The sequence below is a fragment of the Peromyscus maniculatus genome, chromosome 22, assembly GCF_049852395.1.
Source record: "Peromyscus maniculatus bairdii isolate BWxNUB_F1_BW_parent chromosome 22, HU_Pman_BW_mat_3.1, whole genome shotgun sequence".
In the NCBI taxonomy this organism is placed as follows: domain Eukaryota; kingdom Metazoa; phylum Chordata; class Mammalia; order Rodentia; family Cricetidae; genus Peromyscus; species Peromyscus maniculatus.
In genome coordinates, this window is record NC_134873.1 from 38,588,744 (window position 1) to 38,601,710 (window position 12,967).

A 12,967-nucleotide genomic window follows, 5' to 3' on the forward strand; every position below is an offset into this window, starting at 1 on the left:
GCAGAAGCATTGCCCTGTTCTGTGTTTACCAAGTGAACAGGTTCTGTATTCCTGCTTGGCCAAGGTACTTCCTTGAGATATGAGGAAATGTTTGGGTTAATAATGAGTTAGTAAACCTGCACACAAAGTTTAGAGAATAATAGGGCTGGGTTTAAGGTGCTGTTTTATTCTACTCTGTGGCCTGTTATTGAAATACCATAGCAGCATCTGGTTGTTTGCAAATTGCTATGTTGGAGCTTAAAAAGAATAAGTAATAACTTCCATCTAGTTTATGGTATCTTCATTAAGGAGAATTGGCTATTGGCTCACTATGTTCAGTTTCTGTGAAATGAGCCAATACTACTCTACTACTTTTTTAACTTTACAAAAAGTTGTGTTTTTTTGTTTGTTTTTTTTTAAATTTTTAAACTCTGGTACATTTATTCTTTATTTTTATTCTCAGGAGTTTCCTCCCTATTAAAAAATAAATATTTAGTGTTCCAAAATACAAAGTTGATAGTAGTCAAAGGTAAAATTTGTACATTCTCACTACTAAGAGTCACAGGTCCTTGTCTATTCACTCATTTGCAAATGGTGTTGTAAAATGACAGGATTCTTTACCGTTTAAAGTCTAAGTATATTGAATTATTTTTTTCCTTTTTTTTAAAATGACAGACAAGCATGTATCCTGTCTTAAGCCAGTATCTCCCTGAAATTCTCTGAGAAGCAGGTACAAGGCAAGGATTTTTCTGCCCTTTGCTCTCAGCTCTTTGTCCCTCTCCACAGACAGGTGCAGGGGAGGGAGCAGTGGAGTTCACATGGATAATTTGATTGTAAAATTTGTTTAAGGAGGTTAATTGTCTGACCAGGAACATAGATTCTGACTTACTAATTCGACAAACTTGGTCTCCTTAAGACAAAGTAAGTAATTAAAACTCAAGTCCCAGAAAGATTACACTGATCTGGAAACAAAGGTGGAAGATGTTAATGTCAGTGTTTAAAGTTTTGCTTCTTAAGAAAGGCAGCATTTCAGAGCCTCTTAAGAGACTTAACTCTTTTTTTTCTACGTTTTTATCAACTGTTATAAATACAATATAAACCTAGTTGTGTTCTTATTTCTTTTACTTCTAATGGGATTTTTATCAACTTAGCAAATTAACCTTGTAAATTAAAAATTTAAGACATGGATTTTAATACAGAATGAAAATTTAGAAAGCCATTTCTAGATGTACTTTTCCTATATGTACCATTTTTATATTTCTGTTGATGTTTGTTTTTATTTGTTTGAGAGCTTTAATGTCTGTTGAGAGTTGGTTGTTGATGGCATTAATTTATGATCTAATATTCTAATAGAAAAAGAGGGAGGGGTCCTTTGCTCTCTGGGCTTTTGTTCCTGACCTTGGTTCTAGTTTAGAAGTAGTGATCAGCTTTCTTACTCCAGTGAAAATTTATTCAGAATAAGATGTGAATGACACTCTTTGACCTCTAGCCTGAGTTATTAACAAATTGTCAACATGTAAAATGATTTCCAGATCTTAAGTTCACTGAAGCTATGAAGTTTACAAAGCAAATTTTTTCTTCCCAACTTTTATAAATTCTTCCTAATATATTAATAATATGACATTATTTTAAAATTTAGAAATATTCAAATATTTTAGTTGCTTCTGAAGAAAAAGGACTTTCTTGGCTTGAGATTTCATAGTCACTTTTCAGAAAAGAAAACCTTATAGTTTGCTTGGCTTTGGAATTCAGTGGTTTAAGGCTTTTATGAGTATTCAGATCCTGATTGTGATGTGAAGTTGAGGAGATATTGTGGTCATTCAGCAGAACCATTGAATAGGATACCCACATCCATGCTCTGTTGTCATTATAGTAAAATAGAGGGAAAGTGAGAGGCTCAAGATTTGAAGCTGAGTACAGGAACTAAGATCTATATCCAAACTTTCTGTTTACATGTGTTGTTTCTGACTGAAATTTACTGCCTGTAACTGATCAGGTAATGTGATCTTACAGAAAGTTTCACAGAATTCCTTATATTTTTGTAATTCAGCTGAATTACAACTTGCTGAAGCCTTGGAACAAGATTTATCCTAAACCAACCCACCCTGATAAAAAGCATCTTAGGGGAGAAAAAGTTTCATTTCAGTTTACAATTCCAAATTACAATTCATTGTAGGAGAGAAGTCACAGTGGCAGCATCTTGAAGCAGCTGGTTATATCATATCTATAGTCAAGAGTAGAGTAAAACAAATGTATGAAACCTTGCTTACTTGTTTTTCAGTAATTTTCGCTTCTCTTACAGTTCAGGAGCCTCTGTCTGGGGAATGGTGCCCCCATGATGACTAAGTCAAGACAGTTCCCCACAGACGTGTCCACAGGCCAACCTGATCTAGATAATTCCTCTTTTAAAAATGTCTTTCCAAGCGATTCTAGGTTGTGTCAAGTTGAAAGTTAAAACTAACTAGCACATTAACCGATATATTTGAAGAGCTGCTAAAGGTACACAGAGCTTAGCAGGTTCAAGGCAGAGGTTAGTCCAAGGCATGTTTCCAAGGTGCAGATCTGGGAGAACATCAATTTAAGTTGGAAACTGATGACAAAGCTTGATTGGAATTCCCATATAAGTGAATATGCTAAGCTGAAACCCTGCAGACAGTTAGGAGACTTTTGCCTGTCCTTCCTGTTGTGTGTTCACCAAATGGTCAGATGATGAGTAGAAGGATTCTGCTTCATCATGGTGCTGTTAGATGCCTCAGCTTTTATGATGTCCAGATAAGGGTGTTAAATTCTTTATTGGTCTGATGCATTCTTAAGGTCAGAGACCTGCTTTTTCTGTTCTGCCTTTGTTTCATCCACGTGTTCCCAACCTATACCAGTCAGCTCATAGATGGTACTTTTTACTTTGCATGAATAGTTTACCAGCCTGCCTTGTAGTTGGTTCTGGAAAGGTAATGGTTTCTACATGTTCAAATGTGATACTGAAGTGTCATCCTGGCTTATGCACTGAAAATGGGATCAACCACTGCTTGACAATGAAGTAAACTAGGACAAGGCAGAGCCTGAAGCCATTGTTCCACACAACATGGAGGAACGTAGAATACAACATAACCTCATCTTAATAAATTGCCACTCTCAAGGGGTCTAGCACTCATCAAACTACAAGAAACGACTAAACAAGAAAATGTAACCTGAGACCTGGAGAAGTCAGTCAAGACAGAGACAGACTGGAAATGACAATTGATGATGCAGTTACAGACAGGGATGTCAGATGTACTCAAGGACTTAAAAGGAGGTGTGAATGTCACCAGGACAGAAATGGAGAGGAGAGAAACAAGCAGAAGAATTTAAGCTGAAGGCATAAAATTTGAGGAAAGAGTTCACTATTGTCTAAAGAGCATATCTGAGAGAAAAATAAGACCATGAACTTGAAGAAACATCAACCAAATGCAGAAAGAGGCAAAGGGTGGTATGGGCTGTGAGAAAAGGACCAAACCCTCAGTGAAAAAAATTTGGGGAAAAAAATCAGGTAAATAAATAGATCTAGAATTTGAGAAGCCAAAATAGTGGAGGAAATTTTAAATGTATTATAGGAAATGATACCCCATGATTTAGATGCCACTGAGAAAATGGTCAGGTGAACCATTTTGAAAAATATTCAAGATATGTATGCGTGTGTATATGCACAAATATATATATTTATACTTGAGTGTTAGATATTCATTATATGTAAGGATATAATGAATAATTTACAAAACAAACAAGACAATGCACATTTTAAATGGGCAAAAATTTTTAACAGACACCATAACAAATAGAAATAAGAACTCTGGCCAGGGTCTGAGGCAGGCTAACTGCCGATCTTCACCTTTCCCTCTGCCCCTCCAAATACAATCTCCCATTCTCATCCCAAGCTCTGCAGCAGAATACCTCTTGCAGCCTCTCTTCCCTATTGTCCCCATCTCCAGTGGCTCACACAAGATCTTCCCCTCCAAACTTCCTTTCCCACCACCCATTACTTTGTCTCAGCTCCCAACCTCAAAAGGCCTTATCTGGGAACCTACAGGCTACTATGACCAGGGAAGTAAGTTGGCTAACAGCCAATCTTTAGCACTCCCTCCACACCTCCATGTTCAGTCCCCAGTCTCATCCTCAGCCCTGTAGCAGAACTTCTGCTGTGGCCTCTCCTCACTCTGTCCCCATTCCAAGGTGACCAAACAGAACCTAGTGGAATACCCTGCTCTCTGCCTTCCTGTGGACCCCTCCAACCACCCACCCAGTCCATCCCCATTCCTAAGGATCATCTTCCAATACTCAGAAACTCAGTTTACCTAGAACCTCCAGTGGACATACCTATTAGGATCCCAGAAAAATTTCATACCAGGCAATGCACAGTCACCACACTGTCCTAAGAACCAGAAAGGAAACAAAAACCGAGGAACAAAGCTCCCACCCAACAAAGAAAAGTACAGATATCAACACCTTGAATTATAGTCTTCCCAATCCCAGGTGCTTATTTGCCAGTGTAAAAACACAATCAATAACAGCCAGGACAGTCAACCCTACCACAGCAAGCCCTGAGTATTCCAACATAGCTGAAGCACAAGAAAAAGACCTTTAATGGCCGGGCGGTGGTGGCACACGCCTTTAATCCCAGCACTCAGAGGCAGGCGGATCTCTGTGAGTTTGAGGCCAGCCTGGGCTACCAAGTGAGTTCCAGGAAAGGCTCAAAGCTACACAGAGAAACCCTGTCTCGGAAAAAAACAAAACAAACAAACAACCCCCCCCAAAAAAAGAAAAAGACCTTTAAACAACCTTTATGACTATGATAGAGATCCTCAGAGAGGAAATGAATAAACCTCTTAATGAAGTCTATGAAAACAAACAGTTGAAGGAGATGAATAAAACTATTCAAGACCTGAAAGTGGAAATAGAATCAATAAGGAAAACCTAAAACTGGGGAAGTCTGGAAATGAAAAATTTAGAAACTCGAACAGGAACCACAGAGGCAGACTTCACCAACAGAATACAAGATATGGAAGAGAGAATCTCAAGCATTGAAGACATGATAGAAGAAATGGATACATTGGTCAAAGAAAATGCTAAATCTTAAAAGAAAAAAAAAAACTTCCTGAAGCAAAACATTCAAGAAATCTAGGACTTTATGAAATGACCAAATGTAAGAATAGTAGGAATAAAGGAAGGAGAAGAAACACAACTCAAAGACCCAGAAAATATTCTCAACAAAATCACATAAGAAAATATTCCTAACTTAAAGTAGGAGATGCCTATAAAGATATACAAAGCATACAGAACACCAAATAGACCAGAAAAGAAAGTCGCCTCAGCACATGTACAGGACAAAGAAAGAATATTTAAAGCTGCAAAAGAAAAAGACTAAGTAACTTATAAAGGCAGACCTATTAGAATTATACTTGACTTCTCAATGGAGACTTTAAAAGCCAGATGGGCCCAGCCGGGCAGATGTCCTGCAGATTCTAAGAAACTACAGATGCCAGCTCAGACGACTATAACCAGAAAACTTTCCATCACCATAGATGGAGAAAATAAGATAGTCCATGATAAAGCCAAATTTAAGCAATATTTATCTACAAATCCAGCCCTACAGAAAGTGCTAGAAGGAAAAATCCAACCTAAATAGGTTAATTACACCCAAGAAAATACAGGAAATAAGTAATTGCAGAACAGCAAAATAAAAAGAGGGAAGCACACACATAAAAACAAAACAAAATAACAGGAGTCACTAATCTGGTCATTGATAACTCTCAACATCTATAGTCCTATTAAAAGACTCTAACAAAATGGATGCTAAGACAGGATCCATTCTTCTGCTGCATCCAAGAAACACACCTTAACATCAAGGATAGACATCACTTCAGGCCTAAAGGATGAAAAAGTTATTTCAAGCAAATGGACCCAAGAAGCAAGCTAATATAGGCATTTTTATATCTGATAAAATGAACTTCAAACCAAAATCAATCAAAAGAGATGGGAAAAAGATACTACATACTCATCAAAGGTAAAATCCACCAAGATTTCAATTCTTGAAACGTCTATGCCCAAACACACTTTTGTAAAAGGAGCACTAGTATAGCTTAAATCACATATTGACCTTCACACACTGATAGTGGGTTTGGTAGTTTGAATGTAATTGGTCCCCATAATCTCATAGTGAGTGCCACTACTAGGAGGTGTGGCTTTGTTGGAGTGGGTATGGCCTTGTTGGAAAAAGTGTGCCACTGTAGGGGTGGGCTTTGAGGTTTCCTGTGCCTAGGATACTGCCCAATGTCTCAGTTAACTTCCTTTTGCCTGCAAGATGTGGGACTCTCAGCTACTTCTCCAGTACCATGTCTGCCTGCATGCTATCATGCTTCCTGCCATGATGATAATGGACTAAACCTCTGAAACTGTAAGCAAATCACCCAAGTGTTTTCATTCATAAGAGTTGCCATAATCATGGGTTTCTTCACAGCAATAAAAACCCTAAGACAGTGAGAGACTTCAGTGCCCCAATCTCACTAACAGACAGGTCATCTGGACAAAAACTAATCAGAAATACTAGATCTAACAGACCTTATAAACCAAATGGACCTAACATATATTTACAGAACATTTTACCCAAACACAAAAGAATATACCATCTTCTCAACACCTCATTAAACTTCCCCCAAAATTGACCATATACTCAGACACAAAGCAAGTCTCGATGGATACAAGAAAATTTAAATAACTCCCTGCATCCTATCAGACTACCACAGATTAAAACTAGATATCAACAACAGAAAGTTTACAAACTCATAGAAACTAAATAGCTCACAATTGACTGAAAAAAAATGGGTCAAGGATTTTGAAGCAGAGCTGGTTCCTGCAGTTTTGTGTGGTGTGCTGTGAGTCCTGCTGCAGTGAGCTGATCCGAGAGCATGGACAAGCTGCGAAACCATGACATGCTTAAGTCATTGATATAATTAAAACATTGGATCCTGCCCCGGACTTCCCTTCTGGACCAGACGTGAGTGTCCTGGCTCATGCGGACCCCATCCCTGGGCACCAGCCACTCTGGAGAAGACTTGCCCAACTTGCCCCCAGGTTCTGGCCTCTGGGCAAGTCCCCTTCTAGCCCCACCAGGAAGGCTCCACTTCTCCAAGGCCCCCCTGGCAGACCCTGTAATCTCCACACCCTGCCCCCACAGCCATCCACCTGAGACCCCAGCCGCTTCCTGATACTTAGAGACCAGCCCCCAGTTCCCATTCTGCCCCTGACATCCCTTCTGGACCAGAGAGAGCTCCCATCCTGCCCCGGACTTCCCTTCTGGACAAGAGCTCCCATCCTGCCCCAGAGTTCCCATTTGGACAAGAAAGCTCCCATCTGGACAAGAGAGAGAGACTTCCTGAATCTGTCAGCTCTGTCTGAAACAAGTGCACTGATAAGACCAAGAACGAACCATAAGGAGATGGTCAGACATCGAGGCAGAAGTACATACAACAAAATGAAGAACAATGCAGCATCACCAGGACCTAGCCCACCTCCAACATCTAGACCTGAACATCAAAAATTGAAAGAAGCAGAAGAAAACAGCCTTATGAATAACATCATGAAGAAGGTAGAGGCTTGTGTAGAGGAAAAGACAAAAAAAATGGGAAGAATGCTATAAACAACTAGAGGAAAGGGCAAACAAATTAGAAGAAAACAATAAAGTCCTGGAAGAAAACAATAAAGTACTAAAAAAAAAAAAAAAACATGAAAAAGCAATGAAACAAATGAAGGAAACAGTACAAGACCTGAAAAGGGAAATAGAAAAAATGAAGAAGACACAAACAGAGGAAATGCTGGAAATAGAAAATCTGAGTAAACGATCGGGAACTTCAGATGCAAGTATAACCAACAGAATGCAAGAGATGGAAGAGAGGATCTCTGGCATTGAAGATACGATAGAAGAAATAGATTCATCAGTCAAAAAAAAAAAAAAAACAAAACACAAAAGCCAACAAAGTCATGAACCAAAATGTCCAATGTTAAGTGTTCTCTTCTTTATCTTAGAGGCTTGCCTCTTCACATTTCCAGGTATATCTGTGGTTTCTGGTTGTTGCTATCTTCTTGTTTTTGTTTTTTTGCAGCTTAAGTGATTGGTATAATTAAAACATTGGCTTTGGATCTTTAAAAAAAAAATGGGTCAAGACAGCAATTAAGAAAGAAATTAAAGACTTTCTAGAATTGAAAGAAAATTAGTATACAACATACCCAAACTTATGGAATACAATGAAAGATTATTCTAAGAAGAAAGTTTATAGCACTAAGTGCCTACATAAAATAATTGGAACAATCTCATACGAATAACAAAACACCTGGAAGCTCTAGAATGTAAAAAATAAATAACACCCCAAAAGAGTAGATAGCAAGAAATAATCAAATTCAGGGTGAAATCAATAAAATGGAAACAAAGAGAACAATAAAAAGAATCAATGAAACAAAGAATTGGTTCCTTTAAGAAAATCAATAAGATTGACAAGCCTTTATCCAAATGAACTAAAGAGTGGAGAGCAAATACCCAAATTTACCAAATTAGAAATGAGAAAGCGTATGTAACAACAGACACTGAGAAAATCCAGAGAATAATATGGACATGCTTTAAAACCTGTACTCCAGTAAATTGGAAAATCTAAAAGAAATGGATACTTTTCTTGATACATACCACTTATCAAAGTTAAATCAAATCAGAAAAACAATTTAAACAGACCTATAATCCTCAGTGATATTATTAGAAGCAGTCATTAATAGTCTCCCAACCAAAAAAAAAAACCCAGGGCCAGATTGTTTTATGGAAGAATTCTACCACACATTCAAAGAACAGTTAATCCCAATATTCCTCACATTATCCCACAAAATAGAAACAGAAGGAACATTGTCCATTTCATCTTATGAAGCCATAGTTACTCTGATATACAAACCACATAAAGACCCAACAAAGGAAGAGAATTACAGATCAATTTCCTAATTGAACATGCATGCAAAAATTCTCACTAAAATACTTGCAGACCAAATCCAAGCTCACATCAAAATGATCAACCACCATGATCAGGTAGGCTTCATCCTAGAGATGCAGGAATGGTTCAACATATCTAAATTGATAAATATTATTCATCATTTCAAATGTAATGTTTCACAAACTGAAAGACAAAAACACATGATCATCTCATTAGATGCAGAAAAGGCCTTTGACAAACACTCCTTCATGATAAAAGTCCTAGAGATACTAGGGATACAAGGGACATACCTCAACATCATAAAGGCAATTTACAGCAAGTCCTTAGCCAATATCAACTTAAGTGGAGAGAAATTCAGGTACAAGACAAGGTTGTCCACTCTCTATATACCTATTCAATAAAGTACTTGAAGTCTTAGCTAGAACAATAAAAGAACTGATGGAGATCAAGGGGATACATATTAGAAAGGAAGAAATCTAATTATCTTTATTTGCAGATGATATGATTGTGTACATAAGTGACCCTAAAAATTCTACCAGGAAACTCCTACAGCTGACAAATACTTTCAGCAAAGTAGTTGGATACAAAATTAACTCCTAAAAATCAGTAACCCTCCTATATACAAATGATAAATAGACTGAGAAAGAAATCAGAAAAAAAAAACACATCTATAGCTTCAAATAATATAATAGTTTCAAATAATATAAAATGTCATGGAAGTAACTTTAACTAAGCAAGAGGAAGACTTGTATGATAAAACTTCAAATTTTTGAAGAAATAAATTGAAGAAGATATCAGAGGACAGAAAACTTTCCCATGCTCATGGATCAGTAGGATTAACATAGTAAAAATGGCCACTCTACCAAAAGTAATCTACAGATTGATTGCAATCCTCATAAAAATTTCAACATAATTCTTAAAAGATCTTGAAAGGACAATTCTCAGCTTCATATGAAGAAAACAAAAACCCAGGATAACTAAAACAATCCTGAATAATAAAAGCAATGCAGAAAGTATCACTATTCCCAATTTCAAATTGTCCTAGAAAGCAATAGTAATAAAAACAACATAGTATTGGCACAAAAATATACACGTTGATCAATGGAATCAAACTGAAGACCGAGACATAAATGTTCACACCTATGGACACCTAAGTTTTGAAAAAGAAGCCATAAATATGTACTAGAAAAAAGACAGGATCTTCAACAAAGGGTGTTTGTCAAACTGAATGTCTAAATGTAGAAGAATACAAACAGATCCATACTTACTTATCACCTTATGCAAAACTCAACATAAAACAAGATACACTGTACCTCGTAGAAGAGAAAGTAGGGAATACTCTTGGACTTATTGACACAGGAAATGACTTTCTGTACAGAATACTCTTACCACAGGCACTAATATCAACAATTAATAAATGAAACCTCATGAAACTGAGAAGCGTCTGCACAGCAAAGGCCACTGTCATTCATATAAAGTAAGCAGCATACAGAACGGGAAAAGTTTTTAACTAACTTCGCATCCTGTAGAAGGCTAATATCCAGAATACATAAAGAACTCAAAAACTAGATATTAAGAAAACAAATAATCCAATTAAAAATGGGCTACAGATCTAAACAGAATTCTTAGTGGAGAAAACTCAAATGTCTGAGAAACACTTAAAGAAATGTTCAAAATCCATAGACATCAGGGAAAAGTAAATCAAAACTACTTTGAGATTTCATCTTAAGCCTATCAGAATGGCTAAGATCAATAAAACAGTGACAGTTCATCCAATGAGGATGTGGAGCAAGGGGAGCAATCATCCATTGCTGGTGGGAGTGCAAGCTTTTACAGCCACTGTGGAAATCACTGTGGCAGTTCCTCAGGAGGATGGGAATCAGTCTACCTCAAGATTCAGCTATACTACCCAAGGATGCTTCATTCTATCACAAAGAAACTTGTTCAACCATGTTCACTGCTGCTCTATTTATAATAACTAAAAATTTGAAACAACCTACATGTCCTTCAACAAGAGAATGAATAAAGAAAATGTGGTACACAATGAAGTATTACTCAGCTGTTTAAAAAAAATGACAACATGAAATTTGCAGGCAAATGGATGGAACTAGAAAAAAATCATCCTGAGTGAGGTATCCCAGACCCAGAAAAACAAATATGGTATGTAATCTCAACATGTGGATATTAGTTTTTAAGTCAATGATAACCAAGCTACAATCTGTAGCACTACCAAGGGTAGGTATAGAATAAGGGTCTCAAGGGTACAGATAGATCTCATTAAGAAAAGAGAATAGAATAGTCATGGGTGAATGGGGCAGGGCTAGAACAGGAGGATCAGTTGAGGATGGAAAGGGGACAAGGGAGGGAATATGGGGAGGGCTATTTGAGAGGTAGTATAGAAACCTAATACAATAGAAGCTTCCTAAAATATATACCTATATAAAGGCAATCTAAATGTCGTCTACAAATGATGGGGGTGGGGTACAGATTCACAACTGATCATCTCTTGTCACTAAATGAGGTTTCTAGTACTAATATTCAGTTATATCTAATTGAGTTGTTGGACAAAGAGGTCTCATGGCAATCCCCAAATACCCGGGCTGCTGCAAAGACAATAGGTTACTCTCCACACTGACAGCAAGACCCCATTGTTAAAGACAATACCTATGCAACTCATTGAACTTGGAGTAATTGATCTAGTGCATACATAGAGCCTTCACTCCTATGTTCTAGCATCTTTAATACAGGAAGGTATTCTGCATACTGCCAAAGAGAAACATAAACTCCAAGCCAGCTACAAACCTTTTATCTACAATGATGTCCTGCCTGCAAGTGTGCTAGGGCAGTGGTGCCACAAAGCTTGTAAGACTAACCAAACAATATCTGATTTGACTCAAGGCCCACTCCATGAGATTGAACCCATACCCAACACTGCCTGGGTGACCAAGAACTAGAGCCTAGAAAGTAGCAAGGAGATGACTCCTAATGATATTCTGCTGTTGTAGCTAGAGTTTTCCTGCCTTGCCCACAGTCAGGACAAATCTTTGTCACCCACCAGTCCCACAGCCACTCAGATCCAACCAAGTAAACAGAGACTTATATTGCTTACAAACTGTATGGCCATGGCAGGCTTCTTGCTAACTGTTCTATAGCTTAAATTAATCAATTTCCACAAATCTATACCCTGCCACGAGGCTCGTGGCTTACCGGCATCTTTTCATGCTGCTTGTCAGGGTGGCGGCTGGCAGTGATTCCTTCTGCCTTCCTGTTCTTGTATCTCTCCTCTCTGTTAGTCCCGCCTATACTTCCTGCCTAGCCACGGCCAATCAGGTTTTATTTATTGATCATTCAGAGCAACTTGACATACAGACCATTCCCCAGCACAGCCAAGTGCAGACCATCTCAGACACCTGCACTCAGGCTTGTGGTCCTAATCATCCTCTATGCGGACCTGCTGGGTAAAGCCATGAGGAACCCAAGAACAGGCTCCCACAGGACATACAGAACATCCCACAGCATGCTGTACTCATAGATTAGTGCCTTGCTCAGTTGTCATCAGAGAAACTTTCTCCTGTAGCAGATGGGAACAAATACAGAAACCTAAAGACAGACATTATGCAGATAGTCAGAGACCTTGCAACACTCAGCCCTAAATGGGATGTTTCAAACCACTCTTCTCAGGCATCAGGAAATCTCAAGGAAGAGGTAGTAGAAAGACTGTAAGAGATAGAGAGGATGGAGGACACCAAGAAAACAAGGCCCTCTAAATAAATCAACATGATCAAAACACATACAAACTCAAAGAGACTAGGGCAGCATGCATAGGGCCTGCATGGGTCTGCACCAGGGCCTCTGTGTATATATTGTAGCTTCCAGTTTAGTATTTTTGTGGGATTCCTGAGTGTATGAACAAATGAGTCTCTGATTCTTGTGTTTTCTCTTGGGCTCTTTTCCTTCTATTTGTTTGTCTTGTCCCGCTCCAATGTGAT

General features: G+C 38.1%; 1 protein-coding gene across 3 annotated transcripts in view; it reads left to right on the forward strand.

Moving 5' to 3' along the window:
• Nucleotides 1-12,967, forward strand: part of Sh3yl1 (SH3 and SYLF domain containing 1) — a 55,073-nt gene that overhangs the window by 1,297 nt on the left and 40,809 nt on the right. The gene's annotated exons all lie outside the window — the stretch shown is intronic.